This window comes from Theropithecus gelada, chromosome 6 (assembly GCF_003255815.1).
Source record: "Theropithecus gelada isolate Dixy chromosome 6, Tgel_1.0, whole genome shotgun sequence".
NCBI classification, from domain to species: domain Eukaryota; kingdom Metazoa; phylum Chordata; class Mammalia; order Primates; family Cercopithecidae; genus Theropithecus; species Theropithecus gelada.
The window spans coordinates 150047648-150068823 of record NC_037673.1 but is presented as its reverse complement, the minus strand read 5'-3'; the positions used below and the strand labels follow the sequence as shown (position 1 = coordinate 150068823).

Here is a 21176-nt window from a genome sequence, read left to right as displayed (position 1 = left end):
GCAAGCTCCGCCTCCTGGGTTTACGCCATTCTCCTGCCTCAGCCTCCCGAGTAGCTGGGACCACAGGCGCCCGCCACTTTGCCCGGCTAGTTTTTTTTTGTATTTTTTAGTAGAGACGGGGTTTCACCGTGTTAGCCAGGATGGTCTCGATCTCCTGACCTCGTGATCCGCCCGTCTCGGCCTCCCAAAGTGCTGGGATTACAGGCTTGAGCCACCGCGCCCGGCCAAATATACGCAATTTTTATTTGCCACTTGTACCTCAATAAAGCTAGGAAAAAAATGGGTTCTGCCCTTAGGGAGCTCACATTCTAGTTAGGGAAAGGAGAAAAGTTGTAGAATTACAGACAATGTGCTATAATTAGTAAAAATGCATGAAAAACACACAGGAGTCCTGAAGGCAGGAGCTACAGGCTGTCCTAGCAGGTGGAGCTTAGGAGATCAGGAAGGGCTCTCCTGAGAAAGTGAAATTTGAGCTGAATTGTGGAGAAGAAGTATATTAGAGAGACAGGATGGAATAGACTCTCCAGGCAAAAGGACAGAGAGGTGAAAACTCAAAAAGGGCCCAGGAGTTTGGAATGGAACAGATCACAAGAGGCCAGAATATAGGAGAAAGAGATGGAGATGGAGAGAGAGAGAGAGAGAAAAGCAGATGAGGCTAAGTTTTGAAGGGCTTCGAAGGATACATTAATAGGTTTAGACTTTATCCTTCAGGGTTGGGGAAGAAATGATAGAGTCTGATCAAGGTGGTTAAAGGGCTTAGATTTGAAGCATACAGAGAAGCCTTCAGGAAGAGGGCCTAGAAGCAGGGAGGATTCTCACTTGAACCTGGTCTGTACATAAGTCTAACCTCATGATTGACAAAGCCCTATGTGCTAGTTACCTTGGAATCTGAGATCTAAACCCTCAAATGATTAAAGCTAGGTCACAGGGCTTGGTTCACTTGGCTTAATCAGAGCAGCTGCATTCTGACATAAGAGGAGAAAATGAATTATGCCATTGAAATACAGGCGGGTTTCATCAGTTCCTTCCCTCTCCTAACTGCCTAGAAACTAGTCTGGGACATTACGAAGTCCATTTTGGATTAATGCAACAATCTGTTACCTACTGCTTTACTTTCAAGGCTGCTCAATGACACCAGATTAAACAGCTCAAAAGGAAATTTTCAGCCCACCATTCTTTTATTGAGAACTTACTAATTTATTCTTTATTTTCTGTATAACATTCAGTCCTTTGCCTAGTTTTCAAAACCCTTTATAATTTAACCCCACCTTCCTACCTATTTTATTGTTATTCTCTCCATCAGGCCTTGTTTACTTCATCAGACTATCATTATTCTTATTTCTCCATTTTTGCACATACTGCTAAACTTTTCTCATGTCTACCTATGTAAAAATCTACTGTCACATGCTAATAAAAAATACTATTTATTTAGACATTTATTCATTTAATTCTTCACTAGCTCAACACACATTCATTAAGGCTCTATGGAAGGTGCTGGAGTTATTGCGGTGGGCAAGGCAGCAAGGTCTTTACCTTCATGGAGCTTTGAATCAGCCTTGAGCTTTGTTATTTGTTATTTGAAATACAGTCCTCAGATAAGCAGCATCACCTGAGAGCTTGTTAGAAATAAAAATTCTTAGGCCTCACCCCAGAACTATGGAACTAGAATCTGCATTTTAACAAGATTCCTAGGTAATTGAAATACACAACAAATTTTCAGAAGCAATGTGTGGGAGACAGGCGTTGAACAAGCAAGTGTAATAGCATATAAAGATGGCTATGATGCTACAAGAATAGGGATAAGAGAGCTAGCACCACATTGTTAAATGTTCAAGTATTTAATGGGCATTTTTTAAACACAATTATGTAAACAATAATTGTGTGCATGTGTATGTTTACACATGACATTTTTCTTGAGAATCCACCACTCACCTAGTTCAGTTCTTAGTCCACTATAGGTGCCTAACACATATTTTTGCTAACACTGATTGATTAAGTTGTTTACAGAAGCACTCAAACAAGTTTGAGGGTTTTAGAGGTTTCAGCAAATGATGGAATTGTTCAATTTTTGCTGGTACAGTTTTGATTTATTGAGTGTGGGGGTTTTTGTTTTGCTGCAACAGAAAAGGAATGTTGTTTACTCTTTTCAAAGCCCTATCATTTCAGCATAAACAGGGGTGGAAAATTCACAAGATGAAATGGAACCAAATTTTGCACAGAAAAATTTTTGTTCTGTGGTTCAAGGCTATTTCTGTGAATCTGCAGAGAGCTGGATGATTCATGATTTAGCCAATAGCTCCAATTTAACTGCCCCAACACACTCTTTACTGGGTAATACCTTAGACTCAACTAGTTAAAAAATGCACTACTTAACACCAACTTTTCTACTTTTTCATCTCTTATGATATGCCAATGCAACCCACAGCTTTCCTTACACATTGAGTTGAGACTATGCGTCAATAAAAGCAACCATGTTTTGAGTGCAAGGCAAATTCCTTATTGTCCCCCCAATACCTTCTGTCTCATTTGAAATGCAATTTCTTCTTTTAGGTTAATTTAAATGAAAGATAATTAATCCTTCTTTGCCTTTTCTCTGGCACTCCCTAGAGTTTTGCATGCTCCAAGTTTGGATGCTAAAGGATGTCTTTTCTACCTACAATTATCCTGATCCCGAGGTTTGTCCATCACTTTTAGGTGTGAAACTGTCCAGAAAGATCACTAATATAGAGTCTGGTATTGATTTCTTCCAAACCCTTGAGAAAAGCCACAATCATTGGTAATCCAACAGAATCAATAGTATCTCACAGTTAGAAAACACTGCAGACATTTTCTCATAGGAGTCTCTATGTGAAGAGAATCCCTTCTACACCCCATACCCCGTAGGATCATCCAGGTTCCATCTCAGAACCAGTTATCAAGACTTACTATGAAGCTAAAGTAGTTAAGATAGGGTAATACCCTGGCAAAGATAGACTACTATATCAACAGAGCAGAATCAAGAGTCCAGACACAGACCTGCATGTATTTGATAACTGATTTAAGTGAAAGGGGTACACAGTAAGAAGAAAGGATGACATTAAAATAAATCATGCAAGTTCAATAGGATATCTAGGTACCAACAAACAAACAAACAAACAAACAATATTGACCCTCTATCTCACACATACCTACTGAACACCTAGGCCTAAAATTAAAAGGTAAAGTTGAAACTTTCAGAAGAAACTGTAAAAGAATATCTTTATGACTTTGAGGTAGGTAAAGTCTTCTTAAGCAAGACACAAAAAGTACTAGCCATAAAGAAAAAATCTTGTGAAACTGGACTACATTAAAGTTATGTATTTCTGTTCAAAATGACACACTGCCAAGACAGTGAAAAGATAAGCCACAGAATGGGAGAAGATATTAACAACACAGACAACTAAAAAAGGACTTATGTCAAGGCTATATGAAGAATACTCGTACAACAATAAGAGAAGAACAGACGACCTAAGAGAAAAGTGACCAAGAGACTTACAAAAGTACTTTATAAAAGAGGATAGCTACCCAAATGGCTAACAAATATGAAAGAAGTACTAGTTGCCAGGGAAATGCAAATTGAAACCATAATGTGATCCTACAACTCATCTACTTGCTAAAAGGAAAAAGGCAAATGTGGAGCAACTGGAACTCATATACATTGCTGATGAGTCTAAATCTGTACAGCTACTTCTGAAAACAGTTTAGTAGCATCTACAATAGAAAAATATATATAATTTGACCCAGGAATTCTACTCTAGTTATGCATCCAACAGAAATACACACACCAAAAGACTTTTACAAGAATCTTCCCAACAGCCCTATTTATAATGGCCTTACACTGGGAACAATCCAAATGTTCATCTGGAAAGAATGAATAAATAAATTGTGGTATATCCACAAAATGGAATACTATAAAATAATGAGAGTGAATGAACTACAACTATATGTGACACATGGATGAAGGTTACAATATAATATTGGGCAAAAAGAGCCAGACACAAAAAATAGATACTATATGATTCTATTTAGTAGATTAAAAACAGCTCAATTCATACTAATCTATGCATCAGAAATCAGGGGAGTGGCTACTCCTGTCATGGGAGAACTGTGAAGGAGACAAAAATAGTTGCCTGAGATTCTTGATATCATGTATTTCTTAATTTGAGTACTCATTACACAGGTATTTACACAGGTAATTTTCTAAAAATTAATTGGGCTGTATATTTATAATTTGAGCCTTAATTGTGTGTTATGTCTTAATAAAAGTTATAAAAAGAAAATAAATTGTGTGTCAAAGGGGGAAGATATGGGGGAACCTCACTCCTATTTATACCTTTGCTCAATTTGTTGTCTTAAATTTAAGAGGAAAGAGTCCATTGAGTAAAAAAAGAGGTTGAAGTTAAACAAGCATCACCATGAATACGAATCTGCTCTGTGTAAGTAAGAAAATTCCCTTTTTCCTGTCTGAGTTTTGTTGTAACATATATGGTAAAATGTAAGAGCCCTTAGCTTACTAAGGAAGGCTGATATATTTGCTTATGTTCTAATCATGTGTCTCCCCTTTCTCCCTCCCCAGCCAGATGGAGATGAGGACTGACCTTCTACCAATGTCCGTTTCTCCCATCTGGGTCACCCATGGATGGCACTTGGGGCCCAGGATACACCTGAACTTAATAAGTTCACTGTTTCATGTGTGTTAGTCATATCTTCCTAATTAGACTATACACATCATAAAAGCAAATTGGTGTTCCTTATTTCTATATACTCTTTATGGTACTAAGGAGAATACAGAACTGGCCACAGGGGCTCAGGAAACACCTTCCATTGTAGAATGTCAGATCATTCAAAGTGTGAAACCTGAGGCTTGAGAAGAAAAGTGACTTGCCCACGGGCACAGGGCCACAGTTGTATCTTCTGATTCCTGTTCTTATCTAGCCAGGCTCTCTACACAGCCTTGATAAGGAAACACACACCATGACCCATACATTCTGGTCCTCTTGGTCTTACTTCTCAGGTGGATATGCAAAGGCACAGTAACTCAATGTTGCTAACTTTAATTGTTCTGTCCTACTGACTACACCGAGCGAACATTGCCTAAACATGGAGACTCTGGGCATGGGATGGAGGAGCAGCATATATAGTCTCAAAAAGACAGAGGCAGTGACCGGGCTTCTTTTAGTGTTCAGACCTGTTGATGGGTTTTCTGCGGCAAAATAAGAATGCACCAAGCACTAATGCTCCTCCTGTCTCTTTTCATTTGCATCAAAGGATTATGATGATGTTCAAGGTCCTACATAACCTGAAAGGTGTTGAAATCTAAATATTAGTCCTTTAAAAAATTGCTTATTGTTCGTTAAGGGTCATTTGAGCTATTTTCAAAAAAATGCTTTATCCAAGCCTAGATTATAAAATGCTCAATGCTAACTTTACTGGCTATGTGAACTTCCTCAACCTTGGTTTCCCAAAATATAATATGAGATGATGAGATAAGAAACTGTACATATTTTAAGACCCTATTCTATAGACTCATTAAGGATCTAATGCTTTCATTAATTAGCTTAAAAATAATCACTGGTGCCTATTGTGAACACAAAATATTGAAAAACACTGACTACATGGAATATTAATAATCATTGACTATAAATGTCATATAGTTCTCTACTTGGAGAGAGAGAGAGAGCACAAGCCTTTTAAAAATTTTTTTTATTATACTTTAAGTTCTAGGGTACATGTACACAACGTACAGGTTTGTTACATATGGATACGTGTGCCATGTTGGTGTGCTGCACCCATTAACTTGTCATTTACATTAGGTATATCTTCTAATGCTATCCCTTCCCCCTACCCCCACCCCACAACAGGTCCTGGTGTGTGATGTTCCCCTTCCTGTGTCCAAGTGTTCTCATTGTTCAATTCCCACCTATGAGTGAGAACATGTGGTGTTTGGTTTTCTGTTCATGCGATAGTTTGCTGAGAATGATGGTTTCCGGCTGCATCCATGTCCCTACAAAGGACATGAACTCGTCCTTTTTTATGGCTGCATAGTATTCCACATGTGGTGTGTGTGTGTGTGTGTATATATATATATATATATGCCACATTGTCTTAATCCGGTCTGTCACTGATGGACATTTGGGTTAGTTCCAAGTCTTTGCTATTGTGAATAGTGCCACAGTAAACATATGTGTGCATGTGTCTTTATAGCAGTGTGATTTATAATCCTTTGGGTATATCCCCAGTAGTGGGATGGCTGGGTCAAATGGTATTTCTAGTTCCAGATCCTTGAGGAATTGCCACACTGTCTTCCACAATGGTTGAACCAGTTTACAGTCCCACCAATAGTGTAAAAGTGTTCCTATTTCTCCACATCCTCTCCAGCACCTGTTGTTTCCTGACTTTTTAATGATTGCCATTCTAACTGGTGTGACATGGTATCTCATTGTGGTTTTGATTTGCATTTCTCTGGTGGCGAGTGATGATGAGCATTTTTTCATGTGTCTGTTGGCTGCATAAATGTCTTCTTTAGAGAAGTGTCTGTTCATATCCTTTGCCCACTTTTTGATGGAGTTGTTTGTTTTTTCTTGTAAACTTGTTTGAGTTCTTTGTGGGTTCTGGATATTAGCCCTTTGTCAGATGAGTAGATTGCAAAAATTTTCTCCCATTCTGTAGGTTGCCTGTTCACTCTGATGGTAATTTCTTTTGCTGTGCAGAAGCTCTTTAATTTAATTAGATCCCATTTGTCAATTTTGGCTTTGTTGCCATTGCTTTTGGTGTTTTAGACATGAAGTCCTTGCCCATGCCTATGTCCTGAATGGTATTGCCTAGGTTTTCTTCTAGGGTTTTTATGGTATTAGGTCTAACGTTTAAGTCTCTAATCCATCTCGAATTGATTTTCATATAAGGTGTAAGGAAGGAATCCATTTTCAGCTTTCTACATATGGATAGCCAGTTTTCCCAGCACCATTTATTAAATAGGGAATCCTTTCCCCATTTCTTGTTTCTCTCAGGTTTGTCAAAGATCAGATGGTTGTAGATGTGTGGTATTATTTCTGAGGACTCTGTTCTGTTCCATTGGTCTATATCTCTGTTTTGGTACCAGTACCATGCTGTTTTGGTTACTGTAGCCTTGCAGTATAGTTTGAAGTCAGGTAGCATGATTCCTCCAGCTTTGTTCTTTTGGCTTGGAATTGTCTTGGCAATGTGGGCTCTTTTTTGATTCCATATGAACTTTAAAGCAGTTTTTTTTCCAAGTCTGTGAAGAAAGTCATTGGTAGCTTAATGGGGATGGCATTGTATCTATAAATTACCTTGGGCAGTATGGCCATTTTCACGATGTTGATTCTTCCTATCCATGAGCATGGAATGTTCTTCCATTTGTTTGTGTCCTCTTTTATTTCATTGAACAGTGGTTTGTAGTTCTCCTTGAAGAGGTCCTTCACATCCCTTGTAAGTTGGATTCCTAGGTATTTTATTCTCTTTGAAGCAATTGTGAATGGGAGTTCACTCATGCTTTGGCTCTCTGTTTGTCTGTTATTGGTGTATAAGAATGCTTGTGATTTCTGCACATTGATTTTGTATCCTGAGACTTTGCTGAAGTTGCTTATCAGCTTAAGGAGATTTTGAGTTGATACGATGGGGTTTTCTAAATATACAATCATGTCATCTGCAAACAAGGACAATTTAACTTCCTCTTTTCCTAATTGAATATCCTTTATTTCTTTCTCCTGCCTGATTGCCCTGGCCAGAACTTCTAACACTATGTTGAATAGGAGTGGTGAAAGAGGGCATCCCTGCCTTGTACCAGTTTTCAAAGGGAATTTTTCCAGTTTTTGCCCATTCAGTATGATATTGGCTGGAGCACATGCCTTTTACTGAGCACTTATTACATGTCAGCACCATGCTACATCCTTTAAATACCTTATTCCATTTAATTTTCATAATGATTTCTAAAGGTATAATCCTTATTTCATATATAAAGTGTGGCAGATTGTATTTTCCAAAGATGGTCACAATACCCCTACCCCTCCATTCCACACCTTCTTACGATGCGACGCTGAGCCTTCTCTTACTGAAAGGTAGAATCTATGTTCCTTCTTTTTTAATCTGGTTGGGGTTGTGACTATGGCAGAAGTCACACTGTGTCACTTTTGAGGGTAGGTTATGAAAGGTGATACAGCTTCTGCCTGCTTCTTTTTGGGACACTTATTCTTGGAACCCAGCCATTGTGCTGTAAGGAAGCCCGCGGAAGAGCCAGGAGAGGGCACGTGTAGGTGTTCAGGCCAAAAGCCTCGACTGCCAGACATGTAAAGGACGGAGTGAGCCCTCAGATGATTCCTTCCCCCAGCTGTCAAGTCATCCACAGCCTTCTAGATTTTCCATCGAAGGCCCCAGATACAAGCAGAGACAAATCATCCCATGGTGCCCCTTTCCAAATTTCCTGACCCATGAAATCCATGAGCTTAATAAAATGACTTTTTTTTTTTTTTGTCACAAGTTTGGAGTGATTTGTTATACAGCAATAGTGGTAGAGGCTCTGACATGAAAAGCTAGTTGCCCAGAATCACACAGAAAATTAGTATAAGAGGCAGAACTAAGCCCAGGCCCAACTCCAGAGCCCACGCTCTTAGCTGCTCTGTTGAGAAAGCCCTAGAAATTTACAATTCCTGCAAAACCAATATCCGCCACTCTTGAGATGTAAAGAAAAATGAACCTAATGCTGACCTCAAGGAAAAAAAAGCAGGTGCCCAGGAGAGCAGGAATGGACTTGTGGACAGTCTGGTTTGGCAGGGAACAGTTACTACCAGAGAAATGAGTAACACTAGCAAAGTGGGCAGGTGTGTGGATCCAGTTCTTGTCCAATAACTGAGCTGAGAAATAACACTGGGATGGGATGAGTGATGCTGCCAATATCCTCCAGTCATAACACTGAATCTGGCAGCTTTCCTCCTCCTGCTGGAAACAGCCTCTGGACTTTCCTCTGGCCGGAGGTGGGCCAGCAGCACAGCCAGATAAGGAGATGCCTGTCAGTGAGTCTCAGAAGACTCTTAGCAAGGAATAAATGATTGGTGGGGGACCAGGGATAGGGTGAGAAGGAAGTGAGGTGATTAACATAATGGAAGGGAAAGAAAATCAAGATTTTTGACTCTCTGGTATGTACTATGTACTAGGCCTCTGTTTGCCCATGTATTCTTATAATGATCCTGTGATATTGGTATGCATGGACCTTTTTTCAAATTTGAGGAAACTGAGGCTCAATGGTTAACTTATTGGCTCAAGTCTGAAAGCTTAGTAGCTGGTGGAGCTAGGATCCAAACCCAGGTCTATCTGAATAATAGGATCCTTGGCCTCAAAACACAGTCCTCTCTCCTTCTTTGCTTGACTTGTCCCCCCAACCCCTTTGTCTTACCTGTAGTTCCTCCTATAAGTCTTGCTTAATCCCTTGGGACCAGCCCAAGTTTCTCCTTTTCCATAAGCCAGCCCAGATCATTTTAGTCCTCAGTGATCTTTCTCTCTTCTCTACCTATTGACTATTAACCCCACTTTTGGGAATTATTCAAATGCATGTTCTGCTTTATTATCTACTTTTTTCCTTGCATACCTTGGTTCTTCTACTGCGTTGCAAATGTAGAGGTCTGAACTCACTTCTTGCTTCTTTAAATCTGCCATAATACTTAGTTAGCTTTGTGCCTAATGCAAGGTTTAGATCCCAGGTGGTGCTCAATTTAAAACATCGGAGTGATGACTCCTTTCTTGTATCTGTAGAAATACATGCCCCAAATAGCCAGAACCAAAGTCAAGCAAACTCCCTTTCTATTGACTTTTTTCCATTCCCAAAATGAGACATGAAAGAGAAAATGAATCTCAGGGGGGTCCCCAGCCAGGAAGACATTTTTCTAACAGCCCCTTCTACCTGATGCTCAGGAGATAAATAACCTGGCAGCAGTGGTGGCCAGTGGGTTCCCAAGTGCTCAGCCAGGACCCTTTGAATCCCAGAAGTTAGAATGTGGCTGGCAAAGTTCCATCCATGGTAGACTAAGTCTTAACACCAGTCAACAAAGGTGGTCCACAAGAAGTTGAGAGCTACTTCCTAGAGGTCTTCTTGATGGCAACTGAAGAAGTGGTCCAACATTACCTATTTTACACACTGTATGTTTCTAAGGTGACACTTTAATAGCCTCATAGCAGGGTACAGGGCCCCAAAAGTCATGGTATTGGGTTTATCATTAAACTTGGTGAACTCTGAGCCCTTGGCCAATGAATACCTAGGAAGGATCTTGATTGACAGGTACCATGGCTCAACCCACCTTGTTGAGCTATGGTAGCCATCAATCAAGATTCTTTCTAGGTATTCATTGGTATTGGCTCCCTCCCTTACGTGTCTCCCTATCTGCCTCAGTGCCTTTGTTCATGATCATTCCCCAGCAGGGATTCCCTCCTCATTTCTCTTTGCTTCTGTGGAAAAATCTTATTTCGTCTTTCAAGGCATCATTCAATGTTTCCCAGAAGTCTCTGTTCACCTTAACCCACACGAATTTTTCCTTTCTCAGAAGAACTCTAGCACTGATTCCATGAAGTATGTGTAACAAAGGATTTTGTACAACCCTTGGTTTTACATTTCCCTAGTTCCTGTGTTCCAGGGAGGCAGCATGGGGCAGTGAAAAGAGCCTATAATTTGGATCAGCAAGACCATAACCTACGACTTCCTGGTACTGTGACCCTGAAGATCTCTACAAAGTAGCACAGCCATTATTGTTCATCCTCCTCAACAGTTGCTTCTTGCTCCTTTGGATGATGGGCTGGCATTTCTTTCACCAGCTTTCTACTGATGGACACTAAGCCATCTCCTGCTTTTTAAAACAGTGAAATGAATGTCCTTATGCATACATCTTACCACATTTGCATGACCATTTCTATAGGATAAATGGAATTCACCCATAGGATAAATAGATTCCAGATCTCTCTCACAGTCACAATTTTAAGGCCATTTCTGATTCTATTTCCCTGTTTTCTCCCCATTTATCCTTCCTACTTAAAGTGCTACAGTTAACAACATGCCCTCTCCAGCTTTGGCTGTGACTATGGAATGTCCCACAGTCCCTTCCCAGCTGAAGTTGACTTTCCAAAGTGGCACCAGTTACATTTTTGCTCTTATCTCTGTCTCACCATCTCCCTCACTCCAACTGAGCAGGTTGCACCTGATCTTGGTGGGGGCAAAATGCTCTCTTGGGTCCTCACTTCTGCTCCCTCAGGAGATGACTCTTAAAGACAAAGATACTGTTAGGAATAATACAAATTAAATAAAAATTCAAAGCAAGGCCCACTAAAAAAATCAGAGTTAGGGAATCCTATAAAGGAAAAAGGATGTCCCCCCTTTTATAAAAATTGTAAGAATCCCTGGAGGGCCCTAAGGGACCTTCAGAAGATTGCTGGTCTTGGAAGACAGCTGTGTGTCAAGGATAAATCATGGGTATTAGAATCAGACAGACACAGGTTATAATCTCAACCCTGCTGGGTACCCACATGCAAGTGAATTAATCTCTCTGAGCCCCAGTTTTCTCATCACAAAATGGTGTTGATATACCAGGCAGAGTTGTCAAGAAGATTAGCCGTAACATGATCTAACATTTATCAGATTGCCTGACACACAGTAGGTACAACACATGAAAGAAAGAAATTTTTGCTACTATTTTTCCAGCAAAGAGATCAGAGCTTTCCTGAATAGTGGGGTAGCGGGCAACATTAGGATGACAAGGTAACTTTATTTTCTGGTTCCCTTTAATTTCTTTATCTCCAATTCTTCCCACTTCTTCTCCAAATCCATTCAGAGACCAGGACTGAGTTGCCCTGTGTTGCACAAGTAGTTAGTGACAGCTAGAAATTCTCTCCATTAACCAATTTTCTCTTCATTAAGTGAAAAATAGGACAGAGTCCTAGCTACTGTGAAGATAGACATTCAACAAACATATATTGAGTATTTAGAACACACAACCCCTCATGTCAAGTTTTGAATGAGTTGTAGAAATGAGTTTACTAGTCTCAATAAGGAACAGACATGGTAACTATAGTGCAGTGTTGAAGATTTAAGATGCCCTCTGAGAGGTGTAGGTGACAGCAACAATGGCAACAGCAGCAATAACAACAGCATTTACTGTGTGTCACCCCTATGCAAGGCAAATGCTTTCCGTGAATCACATCATTTAATTCTCAGAATATCTCATTTGAGGTAGGTCTTATTATTTCCCCTATTTTCCAGAAGTGGAAACTGGGTGTAGGAAAGTTATTTTCTAAAGCTCACACAGTTAGTAGGTGGTAGAGTCAGAATTCAATCCCAGCCAGCCCTGCTGCAGAGTTCAAGCTTATAACTATGACTGTAAAGCACAGATTCAGAGGAGTAATTGGGGTTGGTTGGGGGAGAGTGAGAAGGCAACATTTGCAAATGGGGAAGGAGTTGAGCAGGAAAGTTGGGAAAAGTCACTCCAAGCAGAGGGAACAACAAAGGCATAATGGGAGTATGGAGCTGGGAGACAGAATGAAGCACAACTTGGCTTGGTTGGAGCCTTGGCTAAGCTGGGAATCGTAAGGAGGTGAGCCTTAGATGGGGAGTTAGGGCAATACTAGAGACCATCTTACTCCCATTTTGCAGAGGAAAAAGTGAGACACAGAGAGAGAAAGTGACTCATCCAGTGGGTTAGTAGTAGCTGAGATTGAGTTTCTTTTTAAGTTCCTTTACCACCTCCTCCATCCCTTGTGACAACAGCTGGTCCTACTTCTGCCTTTGGGTGGGACTCCACTCTGCTTTAGCAGGCACTGTGCCTCCTTATTTTGAGGCCCTTTCTCCTTAAGCCACTAGATGCAAACAGTGACTGTCATCAGCTAGGTTTGTGGTTTCTGTTAGTGTCCTTGACACCATTTATTTTCTGCTGGGTGTCTTGGACTTAATTCACCTATTATCCCCTTTGGACATAGCTAGAGGTAAAAGCATATGTAAGTGGTGTAGCAAAAATGATTCATTCGCCACAGTTGGATGGTGGTACCTAACTCATATTCAAAACCATCAGGCTTCCCAGAGGGGTTTCAGCATACTTTCCCCATCAATTCAATTAGCTATGCTTTCATTTTTTTTTCTGTCTAGAACTCAGTACTTCTTTGCAGGTAAACAATTGGGTTTCTTGGTCACAGGTGCTATATATCCAGTGAGGGTTTAAAAGAAAAACAAGAGGTCTCTCTGGGAAAATGCAGAACCTATGAAGATGTAGCTAGCCATAAATAGGCTTCTCTGGATACAGAAATTTAGGGACCGTCTTTCTTTTAGTGCAGCCACCATTTATGGCCTGGATTTTCCAAAGTATATGAAAGGAAAGAAAAATACAGCAATCAGATTTCATACTTGTAATCAAAAATAGAGGGGAAAGGGAGAAAAATTCCCTTAAAAATATATAAATAAGATATTCCAAGTGTGTCTAAATGCAGTAAGTACGTACGAAGGTTGTTTTATGCCTCACCATTCTTTTAGGGCTCTCAAACTGGTGGCGTACAAGCTGAAGCTAGGCATGCTTTTGTTTGGTCTGCACAGAGTTCCCATGGCAATGACTGTCCAGAGCTGAGGGGGAGCTATCCTTTCTAGCTGACACATGCATGTGCAGTTCATCACAGCCCCCGGCTGACTTCCACTCCTATGCTATTGAACTTACACTAATTATCTGTGTGATTTTGGCTATGTCCCTTCCCCTCCCTGTCACCCAGAATCCTCGCCTATCGAATTGGGATGGCCATGTTAATCACATTTTTATTTTGTTTATTGCCTGCCTCTTCTCTCTGGAATGCAAGCTCCAGGAGAGTAGGAGTTTTTGTCTGCTATGTTCTGTGATGTCTCTCACAGTACCTTGAACAATGTTTGTTAAATAACAGTTGCTAAAGAAATACTTAATGAATAAATAAATGAATAATTGGCACTCAACATCCCTTTCAGCTCTGTGAAAAACTTTCTGAAAATTTTCCTATTGTAATTTTGGAGAAAAAAAATCTCTTCCTCAATTAAACTGCTCAAAGTATAAACTTCCAGAACAATCTAGAGAGAACAATTATGCTTCCCCCTTGCTGATGGCCAGAACTGTTGGCTGAGACACAGAAAACGATGGTTGCATTTGCATATCCAGTGAAGGCTTTTATTCTCCTGTCACTGCACTCATTTTAACACTTCTGTGCTGCTTTTGGAGCTTGTGAAACTTCTACTCTTCTTCTCAAAGGTCTGTAAAACTGCTCAGTAGCACAACCTGGTTCTGGGTCTCCCCATCAGGTAGCAGAAGATTAAAATGGAAAAAGTAGGAGCCATTGATCTGGAGTTCCACACCCCATCCCCCATGATGGGGGCCACCCCTACACAGTCCATGCACACTTCACACCTGCCATGACTGCAGAATTACCTCACCTGGGACAGTCCCTTTGTGTTGGTATTGCTTGCTAATGGAGAGGAAAACACAGTCAAGGGGAAAATACGCTGGTGAAACCCTTGGTAAGTTCCTCTTGCTGGCTTGGCCTGCAGAAGGCAGGGCCATCAGGACAGTCAGGCCCCTGCTTTGAAGGCCACAGTCAACCCCCAGTGCCAAGGGCCTTGCTCACCCAGCAAGTAACATACTATAGGCTAGTGAGCCAGCAGACCCTGGGCTCCATGTTTACGGCTTTTGACTAGCATAATTTCTAGCTGCCCTATGGGCCTTGCTTTTCATATTTTTAAGCTGACTTCCCTGGACAGCACGCTAGTTCAATGACTTCCAACTTTAATGCTCATCAGCCCTGGGGCAGAAGTGGATGGGGAGGCTTATGAAACATGTAGAACTTTCTCTCCAACTGCAGTTTCAAATTCTAGAGAGCTGAAATGCAGTCTTAGAACCTGCATTTGGACAAACATCCCAGGTGATTCTGATGCAGAAGGTCCCAGCAGAAACCCCCATGCCTAGTCCCAAGACCCAGATTATCTATTGCACATTTCCTGCTCATCATTTTTGACACATCCTTGTGACACTGTTCCTTGTAGAAACGAACCTGTGGCCTAAATGAGGTTTGCCTTTTCAAAATGAGAAATGTTTCACAATTTCAGGCTGCCTTCATCAACTTGCCTCAATATTTACTCTCAGGCTCTTTCCCTTCCCCACAATACTCCAGTGACATCAAGATGAGCAAGAGAAATGGGTTTGCACAGCTCTTGCTGGGAGGGGAGGACAGAGAGCAGGAGGTGGAAAGAGGAAGGTTTCTCATAGACTCTCAGTGCCAGAGGCATTCTGGTTGCTATGAAACTAGTGTGTGAATGCAAAGGTCAGGCTATCGTTGGTTATTGGCTTGGGCTCTCCTCATTGGCCACTGTCTTTCTATGGTGAGTCAGTTAAAAGGCCCTCAACAAGGCTGGGCCCAGTGGCTCACGCCTGTAATCCCAGCACTTTGGGAGGCTGAGGTGGGTGGATCACAAGGTCGGGAGTTCAAGAACAGCCTGGCCAACATGGTGAAACCCCAGCTCTACTAAAAACACAAAAATTAGCTGGGCGTGGTGGCACGCGCCCGTAATCCCAGCTACTCGGGAGACTGAGACAAGAGAACTGCTTGAACCTGGGAGGCGGAGGTCGCAGTGAGCTGAGATCATGCCATTGCACTCAAGCTCCGGGCAACAGAGCAAGACTCCGTCTTGGAAAAAATTAAATAAATAAATAAATTACTGGAGGGAGGAGGTTATGATATCAGGCTCCAGGAGATCTCCAAAGGGCCATCGCTTCCCCGCCTGAGACTTCTTCTCCCGGGAGTAATTATCTCCACCAGGTGGAGACAATTATTACACATTCCAATACAGTTTATGATCAAGAATAAAAGAGAGAATTCTGAAAGCTAAAGTCATAATTTCCCATTTTCCTCTATTCCCCTGGCACCCTCTAACATCCTCTCATTCTCTTATTAAAGTCACCTGAACCCAGAAAAATACTGATGCCGTGGAGAAACCATTGGGGAAGTGGGGCCATGGGTGCAATAAGCTGAAGAAGCTCACTCTCAGTTCATTCGAAGGCAATGGAGCCTTGAGCTGAGACTGCAGTGTAGGGTAGCATTGGATTGGGCACCAACTAGCCATAGGTATCACCTGGGTGATCCTAGAGAAAATGCCTTTCCTCCCCTCTCTGGCCTCAGTTTCCTCATGTGTAACATGGGGTGGGTAAACTAGAGCATCCTATTGATCCTGCCCAGAGCTAATAGACCCTGGCACTGTAGTTCCATGTTTTCCAAATGCTTCCTCCCCCTTGGACTCACCCTTGATTCTTCCCCCACTCATCCTCATAGATCCAATACATCAGCAAGTCCTGTCAATTCTAGTCTCAGAGTGAACCATAAATCCATGTCGATGACCATCATTATAATTTCCATCTCTGTAATTTCCCCACGATGGCTGTGAGAGCCTCTTGCTTGGTCCCTCTGCTTCCACTCTGGACTCTTCTCTGCCCCAATTCATTTTCCTCATAGCTCCCTAGAGTGGTATTTTAGCATACAAATCAATCCTTCCCTTGCTTAAAACCCTCTAATGGTCTTCTATTGCATTTACAATAAAACATGAAATTTAAAATGTGACCACAGGGCCCTGCACGGGCCTCTGCCTCTTCCTCCAATATTATCTCAAACCCCTGTCCTTTCGATTCACAGTAAGCCAGACACACTGGTCACTCCTCCAGTCCTCGAGAGCACTAAACTCTTTTTCACCTGAGAGCCTTTGTGCATGGCTATTTATGTCTCTTAGCTCTGTACAAGTCTAGCTCATTCTCACCCATCAGCTCCTCAGAGAAACCTTCTCAGAACACTCCAAGTAAGACTTGTTTAATTCCACTTCTTGTATTATCTATTGCAACAGCAGGTTCATTTTATTCATAGCACATCCCAACTTACACATTCACGAACGTTTGTTTAATGTCTCTTATATCACTATACTGCCAGTTCCTTGAAGCAAAGGCTCCTGCCCTCCACACTCCAACATCAATATATCTTCATATCCTCAGCACCTAGAACCATGCCCTGCATGTCGTAAGCAGTTAGCAGTATCTGTTGAATAAATGAATGATCTTGACCACACATACAGGGAAATGGATGGGAAATGGACCAGAAATGAAAGTTGAGGGAGCTAAAGATAAATTTTGTCTGTGATGATTTTTATTCCTTCTTTAACGTACTCCTCAAAATCGAAACTATCTATTAAAAATAGGTCTTTGGGCTGGGCACAGTGGCTCATGCCTGTAATCCCAGCACTTCAGGAGGCTGAGGTAGGCAGATCACTTGGGTTCAGGAGTTCAAGACCAGCCTGGGCAGCATAGGAAAACGTCATCTATATAAAAAATACAAAAATTAGCTGGGTGTGGAGGCTTGTGCCTGTAGTCCCAGCTACTCACGAGGTTGAGGTGGGAGGATAGCTTGAGCCCAGAAGGTCAAGCTATGATGTCAAGTTATGCAGTAAGCCGAGATTGTACCACTACACTCCAGCCTGGGTGACTGAGTTTTAAAAAAGTTTTTTTTTTCTTTTTTTTTGAACAAGAAAGAAGCAGGCCTAAAAGTGAATTCATGGGTCCCTTTTTAATCTCATCATCAACTTAATTAAAAAAAAATTGTAATCTGTGATCATAGTTGAAGTGATTTTTAACTTTCACTGTTAAAATGGGTTATATAAACCAATTTATTGAATATACATTTCCAAGGGTGGGTGGAGGAGTCTTTAAAGCATTTCACTAGCATTCACTGGCATACACCATTGACTGTGCTAATTCTGGATTCCAGTGCAGAAAACATTGACTTTAGGCACAGTGGCCAATATTGTCAGTTGATTCCCCCAATATCGATTCCTACCCTGCCTACTCTAGAGGCTGGGAAACCTAAATTCTTGCCTTCTCAGCCTCTCTTGCCACTAGAAATAATCATGGCCACTGTCCTGACCAATGAGAAAGAAGCAGACATCTGTGTGGGTTGGAGAGTATTTTGTTAAGCTTTTGTTCTTCTGATCCAAAAAGACAGAAATAGAAGGCAACACTTTTTTTCCTTCAGGCTGTTTGAACATGGACACAATATTTGGGAACCGCCATCTTATGAACAAGAAGAAAAGGCCAAGATAATTGCAGAACGGCCAATCTGGATTTCACCACAAGCCACTACCTGCTACCACTTTCTTACATGTGAGAAAGATAACCCTTTTTACTGGGTTATCTTTATCTTTACCGTATTACTATGGTCAGGTTTTGATGTTATTTGCAGACAATTACACTTGGCCACATTTTGTTGGTTTTTGGTTACTAGACATTAACATCAATTTTGAAGAGATTAGAAGGAGTTAAAGCTACTTGTGGCTAAGTGCAGATACATGCAATTCAGATGAAATTGATTTCCACAAATTCTAGATTAGTAAGGGTTTATGACATTTTCTTTAAATAAGCAGCAAGATCAGTTAATTGAAGCTCATTTGAAAGGATGTTGGATGAATGCCAGCTTTAAAAGCCCCTTCTACTATAGCACCCAGAGTGTCTAACATAGTACCGTGCATATCAGAAGGTCATGAAACTTACTGACTTCATCAGGAAATATATAAACAACAATGACAACAAAAGTTTCTATTGATGTTTTTCATTGTCTGCTTAGTCTATAACTTTGATCACTGTCTTAGCATCCTTGTCTTTTTGTCTGGGTCAAGGTAAGATGAAGTACATGTCTCTTCCCTTCTACATATATTTCCAAGAAACATTTTGATACATTCTCACTCTCAAGGGAGATTTTACAGGCTCCTAAACTCTGGATTAACCTTTTTATCAAGGCTGGCTTGATAAAAAAGTCCATCTCAAGTGGATCAAAGTTCTAACTTACTCTGGCAGTTCACCCTTGTGTCTGTCCGACCTTTCAGCCAAAGTCAACAACCCTTCCTCCCAGTTCCTATGAGAAGGAGCCTTAGGAATCCAGATATTGCTGGTCTCTGGAGTAAACCACTGGCTATTTCTGCTTTGTTAATGGACTTCTCAAGAAGAAGGTATTAGGCTTTCAAATCAGTGTGAGCCGTGGTGGCATTGTTTCTTCCAGTGAAGTTTAGACAAAATCCAATTAAAAAAATCAATAACATAATAAAAAAAAAGCATCCAGTTGTTGCACTTCCTGTGTGAAGGCTGGGTACTGTGTTACAGGCTCTATACATACTTTTAAACTTTCCAATGACATTTGAGGTAGGAACTGTTATTTCCATTTTATTAATGAAAAAGAGGCATAGAGTGGAATTGTTTTATTAAAATCAGGGAGGAGTGAGGCTGGGTATGTTGTTCAGTTTCCTCTTCACTCCGTGTCAACTCCTACGATACCCTACTGGAACCCTCAAAAGTCCAGAAAGCATAGCTTGAAAATCCTCTTGCAGCCAGAGGTCACAAACTCAAACACCCTCTGGGACCAGCTGAATAACACAGGAACAAAGAAGGTCAGGTTGGGGCTGGGGTGAACCTTGAATGCGCGGACCTGCTCAAGAGGACAGCTACCACTCAATTTTGGACAATCATTGCCAAATTCTGTACAGATTAAACAAAAACATGTCTGACAGAAGATTCAGTTTATGGACCACAAGATTGAAACCCCTGGAGGAATAGTGGGGAGAAAGAAAACACACCCTGAGATCACAGCATAAAGGGGCTGTGAAAAGATGAGATGCTCACTGATGAAGGAAATAAAGGAGAAAAAACAAGTTCATGGGTCTTTTCTGACACCTGTATGTTGTGATGGCCCTACATTATACTGACTAGTTAGGAATTGTTTCTTCCCACTGTTTATCCACGGGCCTGATTTATTTTTAAGCAAGCCCTTCCCCTGCTTGGTTCTCTCTACTCTTCACCATGTGTTTGCCAGTATTGGCCAAGCAGCCAGTCTCACACCTCCTCTCCCACGCACCCCCCCACCCCCCACTGTCTTCTTATTTAAAGAAAAACAAGATTATAATGAACGATGAGACTTTCTAAGTTATACAGCAGGCAAAATAAGTCCTGAGGGAAGCTTGTTAGAAAGAATTTACTCCATTGCCGCTTAGGGATATTGGTCCTCATTGACACTGAAATGCAAAACGTAGATGGGTGGTAAAGATGCCTCCAGGACGTGTCTGTGAGACCTTGATATTATGCACTTATGCCTCCAGATCTATCCATGGAGGCCAAATTCTGAGCCATGACTCCCTGTAGGCTTTTGAAATTTGGTAATCGAAGAGAGTGCCTACTCTATGAAAAAGAGTTCATAGACATTAAGCAACTGTAAAAAGAAATAGAGTCAGTGTTTATTTATCAGGCAAATTGGTGGGGTATTGTGGCATGCACATCCAGAATGTAGTCAAAAGAACAGGAGGTCAGTAAATGTGGGACTTGGTCTAGACTGGCAGCTTTCCTACTTTTTACCCCACTCTCTCCTGTCCACCCTTTCTCTTTTCTTAGCTTCAGTAACTTTTTTTTTCCAAAATAAATTGTGTTCACAAGTCCAATATATAAAACAGACAAAAATGGAGCTATTCTGATTCCATACTGGGGGCTAAAATCCCACTGATTTGGTTACCTGAGTGCTTTCAATGCGATATCTGAGGCACCACTGAGAAATTCCATTTTCTTTTTCTTTCTTTCTTTTTTTTTTGGATGGAGTCTCACTCTGTCACCCAGGCTGGAGTACAGTTGCACGATCTTGGCTTACTGCAACCTCTGCCTCGCGGGTTCAGGTGATCCTCTCACCTCAATCTCCTGAAGTAGCTGGGATTACAGGCACCTGCCACCACACCCGGCTAATTTTATTTTTATTTTTATTTTTATATTTTGTATTTTTAGTAGAGACAGGGTTTCACCATGTTGGCCAGGCTAGTCTCAAACCCCTGATCTCAAGTGATCCACCTGCCTCGGCTTCCCAAAGTGCTGGGATTACAGGCATGAGCCACCACGCCTGGCCTGAAATTCCATTTTTTAATCACAAGAAACAAATTTACATCATCACTGGAACTAGATTATTTCCAGAGTCTTACTCAGAACCAAAGAAAAGAAGAACGTTTTTCTGGTGAAGATGAAGACGCCAACATCTACTAGGGTGAGGTGACTTTCCGAGGGCCACATAAAGGGCCCATGTGCTAGAACCAGTGCTAGAACTTACTCATA

The 21176-nt window shown here is 41.2% G+C and overlaps 1 protein-coding gene across 10 annotated transcripts in view; it reads right to left on the bottom strand.

Moving 5' to 3' along the window:
* GRIA1 (glutamate ionotropic receptor AMPA type subunit 1) overlaps positions 1–21176 on the bottom strand; it is a 322279-nt gene that overhangs the window by 81970 nt on the left and 219133 nt on the right. The gene's annotated exons all lie outside the window — the stretch shown is intronic.